The sequence below is a fragment of the Parasteatoda tepidariorum genome, chromosome 9 (genome assembly GCF_982258835.1).
Source record: "Parasteatoda tepidariorum strain Cologne lab strain chromosome 9, Ptep-v5.0, whole genome shotgun sequence".
NCBI lineage: Eukaryota > Metazoa > Arthropoda > Arachnida > Araneae > Theridiidae > Parasteatoda > Parasteatoda tepidariorum.
This window is the reverse complement of record NC_141763.1, coordinates 28,826,177-28,833,343: the sequence shown is the minus strand read 5'-3', so window position 1 is coordinate 28,833,343 and position 7,167 is coordinate 28,826,177. Positions and strand designations below refer to the sequence as shown.

The 7,167-nt window shown below is 29.8% G+C and overlaps 1 long non-coding RNA gene across 1 annotated transcript; it reads left to right on the top strand.

The window, feature by feature from the left end:
* The first annotated feature begins 5,269 nt into the window (after positions 1-5,269).
* Positions 5,270-7,167, top strand: LOC147803452 (uncharacterized). The gene is made up of 2 exons (XR_015429099.1): positions 5,270-5,652; positions 6,230-7,167. It is a non-coding gene; the product is annotated as an uncharacterized LOC147803452 (long non-coding RNA).

Genomic DNA, 7,167 nt, shown 5'->3' with positions numbered 1-7,167 from the left:
ATCTACTCTTAAACTAAGCTAAATTGCCTTTTCAAGCATAATTCTAAAATTTTATAAACTATATATTCTTTTAATTTTACAAAATAAATGTTGAAATGCAAGTATTTCATCAGAAATTGTTGATAAAGCAACTTCTGTTTAATTATTGTAATTGTTTAAAAATTTATGATATGGAAATCATTTGTAAATGTATTTTTAAAATTTCACAGTTCTACTTTGGTTAAAAATTATTACTCCTACTTGGAAAGAAAAGATACATAGAAAGCACATATTTACCACTTGAACATTAATTGAATGTGTCAAGTATCGATTCACAAAAATGTGCTCAGGATACTTAGCGTCATTCTTCGGTGGAGCTAAAATCTCAATATGTGTACCATCGATTGCCCCGATCACTCCAGAAAAGTTTGCCAACCACATGAACTCGGATTTAGTGTCCTGGATATCCCTGAAAAGCAAAAGGCATATCAACACTAAAATGTATTTACATAATTTTTCTTTTGTGAATCAAAAAGAAAACCGAGAATCCTAACTGTTCGAACATAAAATTCACTTTATACTTATTAAAAATACAGCCAAATTAAGCAATCCATAGTTTAAAACTATTGTTAAAAGTAACTTACCTTCGACTACTTGGGAAAACCACCCACTCTTTTTATTGTATGAAAATGGCTTTTGCGACTCTCCTCATAGCTCTACTGGTGCTTGGTTGACTTATCTGCAACGTGAATTCATTGGCTACAGACTGCTGGTATGAGGCAGTCGCAAAAAATCTCAATGCACATAAAACATATGAATGTAATAAACAGTTATGAATGGTAGCTCTATTTAAATCAAATAAATAATTTAGTTGAATAGTACCTAAAAGTAATTTAGTTTTAAAGTTAATCTTTCTAACTGGAAATAATGTAAACAATACCTACAAGAAATACAAATTTCACTATTTAAAATTAAAAAAATTAAAATTTCTTGAAAAGAATTATGACCAAAGTTTCACATAAGCATGTGAGGTTGTGAAAACTTATTATTATTATATTTTTTTCTTGCATTTAAGTTCAAAAACACTTTGTAATCATACTTTTTCCATATTGATTAAAAAAGGAAATACTTCTAAGCTAAATTACTCTACCTTGTTTCAGAAATGAAAGAAACTACAGGAAACTTTTTAAAACTAATAAAAATTACATGGTCTTAATTGTTTTTTAAAAAATATGGAATGAAAAGCATAATTTAACACATTAAATTCCTATCTGCAGTATCTTTTTAAGATTCTAAAAAGTAATTAAAAAAATGACACACTTGTTTTTTAGTGAAGTAAAAGATTTGCTAAGAAAATTGAAACAATTTCTGGTTATTAATCATCAATATTTATTATTTACCAGATAATCTAAGAAAATAAAAAATTCTACAAAATTTTTAGTCGGAAAAAATTAACATTTACAATTTTGCTTATTAAGTTCATCAAATATACTATTACAATCCCAAAATTACCTATTTATTCGCATTTAGCAAAGAACAATTAAATGCAATAAGTTTTTTCTTAATCAAAAAAAAAAAAAAAAAGATAAATATGCTCATGCTATTGAAAATAAATTAAGCTGAACTTACTTGTGTTTCTACTGAAAACACGTTTCCTCGCCTTGTTTCTTGTTCCAATTCATCTCTTAATTCCACACATAGATTCTGTACAAGATTTTGCGACAATAGAAAAAAATCAAGAAATATATCGTCATGAAGACAAAAAGCATCTTCTCTGTTACGATAGATTGGTCTCCTCCGAAGAATTCGCCGTGTTAAATAATTAATTATCATCGCATTCCATGTGCTCGCCATTACTCGATTGAAAATACCAGTGGTTTTCGCGTCAACCGAAAAGACCGCTCTATGTCCACTAAAACTTGCATGGAATACCAAAAATCGAGCGATTGCGGGAAAAGTAGAATATCGGGTAAAGCGCCCCCTGGTACGGCTTCCAAAAGCTCAAATCGACGGTCGACTTCGAGCTCAGAATACCACCCTCGATCTCCTTCAGCTCATCCTTTTTCAAACCATCAAACCGTTACCTATAGCACACCTGAAAGTGCGATGCCCAAGGCGCATTGTCGCTATCGCGATATAACGCACTACAAGGCAATGCTTTGAAGGACGCAGCAAGCAACTATTATTGATGGAACATTGTCGATGTGGCATGACATGCCCAGGCTGAGGCAAGGGAATCTTCTTTTTAAAAATCCATAGTTTCGCTCTACAGTATTTCTTGTCAATACATGTGCCTTGTTGTACCTGGAACAAAATACCAATCAGCCTAATTAAATTACAGTTTTTATCATATCTCTTTTACCAAAATTATTTTAATGAGTTTGGGTTTGTCATGACAAATGATAATAGTATTAATTTAGTGCATTGCCTATATTACACATTGAATGCCACTCTATTTTACATGGCTTGCCCGTCTGGCCAAACGGTAAGTAACTACAAGCTAACTTTACAAATATTAGACAGATTTTGCTAGTCTTTTTAAAAGGTTTAGCATAGGGCGATTCTATGAAAAGTGGTACCAAATAAGCAAAAAAAATTCATTTTTACCCCATATTGATATTTGCATTATACAACAGTTAAGACATGGTACTAACTGAATTTTAAGTATTTATCAAGAAATTTGTTTTTCTCTGAGTGGCAACAGCGAGTCAAATATAGATGTTACTAGATATTCTAAAAATGTGTTCGTTTAGATCAACTTTGACAAAGCAAACTTCATTTTAAACAATTTATCAATTGCACTTAGCAAGAGTAAGTATCTATTCTTTTTTCTTCTCAATCTTTGGAAACATTTACTGAGTTTTACAAATAAGAAATAAATAATTTAAATTGCATAAAATGACTGTCCCCACACATGACAGAAAAGAAGTTTTTTATTTAATAGAAACTCAATGAATTGTTATTATGTTTACATCTTTTATTTTCACACATAAATTAATCATTCTTCTTTAAATAATCGATTGAATTAATGTAGGTTTCACAAGAATGAAAAATTTTTGAGATTATTTTTTGTCCCACACGTGACATTATGGATGAGAAGATTTAATAAATCATTCAATGATGGTCAGCTTTTTTTTTTTGTCTTATTTAGAAAGATGAATATTAGACAAAAGTGAATAATATTTAACATTAAGTGATATACAGTTAGTCAATAAAGTCTGCGTACGGACTGATTATTAAATTTAAAAAGCACTTTAATCGTCAAAGAAACATTTTAATCAGTATGATTTTTTCCCCTGCAATAGCTGCAATTGTAAGCTACAATAAAGAGCAAAAATAAAAGTGCAATATTTAAAAAACTTTCTCAAAAAAAAATTTTACGAAAAAAACACATCAATACACTCCAATAAAGTCTGCGTACACTTAAGAAAAAAATTAAAAATAAAAGTTTTTAGCGTTATTTTAATATTTTGTTGTGTACCCTTTATTTTTCAAAACAGCTTGCAGGCGTCTAGGCATTGACTGGACTAGTTTCTGTGTATCATCTGACGTAAATTTTGTCCATTCTTCTTGCAATTTGCATATTAACTCATTTCGGGAAGTAATATTGTGTTTTCGAATTCGTTTGTCCAATTTTGCCCACAAATGTTCAATCGGGTTAAGGTCTGGTGACTGTGGAGGAGTTGGTAATTGTCACGGAGTGTGATAGAGAAGATATTCCTTCAAAATTTTAGCAGTATGTTTAGGGTCGTTGTCTTGTTGGAAAATAAAGGTATTAGAAAGGTTAAAATTTCGAGCACTTTCTGGTAGATTTTTCTTCAAAATATCCAAATAAACATACCTGTCCATGACTTTATCAATAATATGCAAGTTTCCAACTCCATTCGAAGACATACATCCCCATACCATCACACCACCAGATCCATGTTTAACAGTTGGATTTAAATTTCTCAGATTCCCGGTTTTCTCCATACAATAGGGTGGCCATTGATCTTAAATATTGTAAATTTACTTTCATCTGACCAAATTACACTGTTTCCCCAAGACAAAATTCTTGATGGGACCATCAAAATATTTTGATGGTTTATGTTGGTTTCTTGTCGGCCCAACACTACTTGATGGGAACCAACATCCAATAATTCCCATTATGCGATAATGGATTTTGATGGGCCAACTAACTTCCAACATGTCATGTTGGAAGATGATATTTTACTATATGTTGGTGAACCAACTTGTTAAGTTTGAAATTCTTGGGCCAACAACTTCCAACATGTCATGTTGGAAGATGATATATTTTATTATATGTTGGTGGACCAACTTGTTATGTTTGAAATTCTTGGGCAAACAAGTTCCAACATATCATGTTGGAAGATGATATATTTTATTATATGTTGGTGGACCAACTTGTTATGTTTGAAATTCTTGGGCAAACAAGTTCCAACATGTCATGTTGGAAGATGATATATTTTATTATATGTTGGTGGACCAACTTGTTATTTTTAAAATTCTTGGGCCAACAAACTTCATCATCTCATGATGAAAAATTCTGTTTTAATGACTTTCAACCATCAAAAAATTTTTATTTTTAGTAAACCACACGGACGTATTGATTTATCATTACTGATAACCTATTAAGTATTAGTAACCGATTACTATTAACCGATTCACATAGGTAACCTATCGATATATATCACAGACTCATTGCGTTTTATATTTTAAAACGGACTTTGAACAACCGACACAATTCTGAGTTTACGACTATTAATGCTCATCTCCGTACCTTGTAATTTTGAACCCAATCCAGAAGACAAGGTAACTCCAGGAAGAATCAGAAGTTTTATCTAACTATCGTTTGTATCCAGCTAGTCTTTTTTTTCTATTATCTAAATCCTCTGGTTAATCAAATTTAACGGAATAAAACAACGAAAAAAATAACAAATAAGTAAATAAATAATTAACTAAACAAAACAAAATAATGAAAAAACAGAATATTTAGCTTAATAAAACAAAATAAAAACACAAAAAGGAGTAAATAACAAAGGTGTAGTTCTGAAAAGAACTTTTTTTTCCTAAAATTTAAATAGCAAAAGAAAATTCGAAGTAGCACGCCTAAAAAATTGCTTAGATCATTTAGGAAATCGGTTGCAAACTACTACAATCTTAAAATCTTACACTCACTCAAAAACTATTTACATTCCAAGCTATTACCATGGCAACCGCAAAAATCTTCTCGTTATCTTCTATAAACTGATATATAATAAGTAAATTATTTAACAAAATATTCGGTGCGCATAAGCACATAATATTTCACAACTGTCTCGAGAGAAATGTAGAATTCTTGCATGTGGGAAATTTTGTTTCTTAATTAATTCGCTCTTCCATACATTAACTATTTTGTTGATACTTTGTGGATAATTTTTTGAAATGTTCGCTTACGTGAATTATCATGATCAGTGAGGGAAAAGGTACTACGTCCCCATTAACTTTATAAAAAACCTATTCCCCAAATCGACAAAAGATTTCAAGAAGACCAAAAGGTCTTTTGGTGTCCGGATCTTCTTGTTAATCAAGAGGAAGTTGAAAATCTTAAGAAAATGGTAGTGCCGCCTAAAGACTCATGGGACAGACTTAAAGGAACATCCTACTACAGTGCTGATGTATTGCGCCTAGAAGGTGAGTTAGTCTTTCTTCTTATTATTAAATTGTCAGTGAATTAAATCGAAATCAAATTATGAGAATACGAGATATTTTTTCGAATAAAAATTTATTTTCTATGCCCATTTTTTTTATAACAAAATTAGCAATTTGCTAGTAGCCCTACAGAAATAATAACGATACTTAAATATTTAAAAATTTACTATTGATGAATTGAAATTTATCTAAGCTCTACTTTAATGTAAGTTTCTATTTTCAACCAGAAATTCGATTCATGTTTTTAGCTACATTTATTCTAATTGAAATAAAATCATTTCAAATTATTTATTGAAATATTTCTATGTAAGCGCAACAGGTGCCTAAAAATGTGGTTAGTTTCAAAATAAATTGTAACTCCACATTTTGCATCCTACATTATTTACATCTTAATTATATTGTCATTTTAATGTAATTTGTAACCAATAAAAAATTCTATCATTGTGCAGGAGCAAGAGGTGTAATAAATAATTAACCTTGCATAATAATAATTAACCTTGTTATTTTAAGAAATGCCAAATGATCTCTTCCTGTTTAAATTTTTTAATATTTTTTTTAGCTACTCTTGAAGACTTGATAAGTAGTGTAAGCCAAAAAAGGCCATCGATCCCTCTTAAACCCTTTCAAGTCACTAATAAAAACGGATCTTCATCCTCAACTGAAGAATAAAAGGAAAAAAAGAGAAAAAAAGGGAACAAAACCCATGTAAGTATTTCCTTATATTCATATTTCTAATTGGTTTTCTATGAGTTCCAGAAAGGAATGTCAACTATCTGGTATTTTCCAACTTACTTCTAATTTTGGTCTAACAAATATTTATTTTTATAATATATGTAACCAATGTATTTATAATAAGTGTACCCAGCTATATGTTAAAAAAAATTAGTTAATATAGTAGTAACTAAGTTACTATCGATATTACACTCTAATGGCTTGAAATTATGCTCCACAAGATTGAAAATGGATTTCACTTTTAGTAGTGGCGTTTTATATGCAATAATTTAAATTATTTTAAGGTTTTGGAATATCATTCTTTCATTGAACATAAAACGACAATGCTATTGATCAATTCATTTTCATAATGATATGAAAGTAATAAAGGTGGTAAATATAGTTTTCAACGAATTTTTTTTTTTCAGTTTGAATATTTTTAATGTGTTACAATCGGGAAATTTAGAATTAGTGGCCCTCGATTATTGACAATTCCATCTTTAAGTATTATTTTTTGCCAATAATTGTTCAATAGTAACTTATTACCATTTATTTTTTTGTTATCACGGTATGATTTTTCAAATTATTTTTGTTGAATTCTGATAATAGTGCAACACCCGATGTTCGAATTTAGTTATCACCTTATCCTCAATTTACTCCATTTTATAGCCCATTTTCTCCATAGTTATTTAGCTATTCTTAGTTTTTAATGCATTTTTAGCAGTTATTACAGTTATTTTCAGTACTCATTATAGTTTTACAGTAATACAGTTTTCAAGTATATTA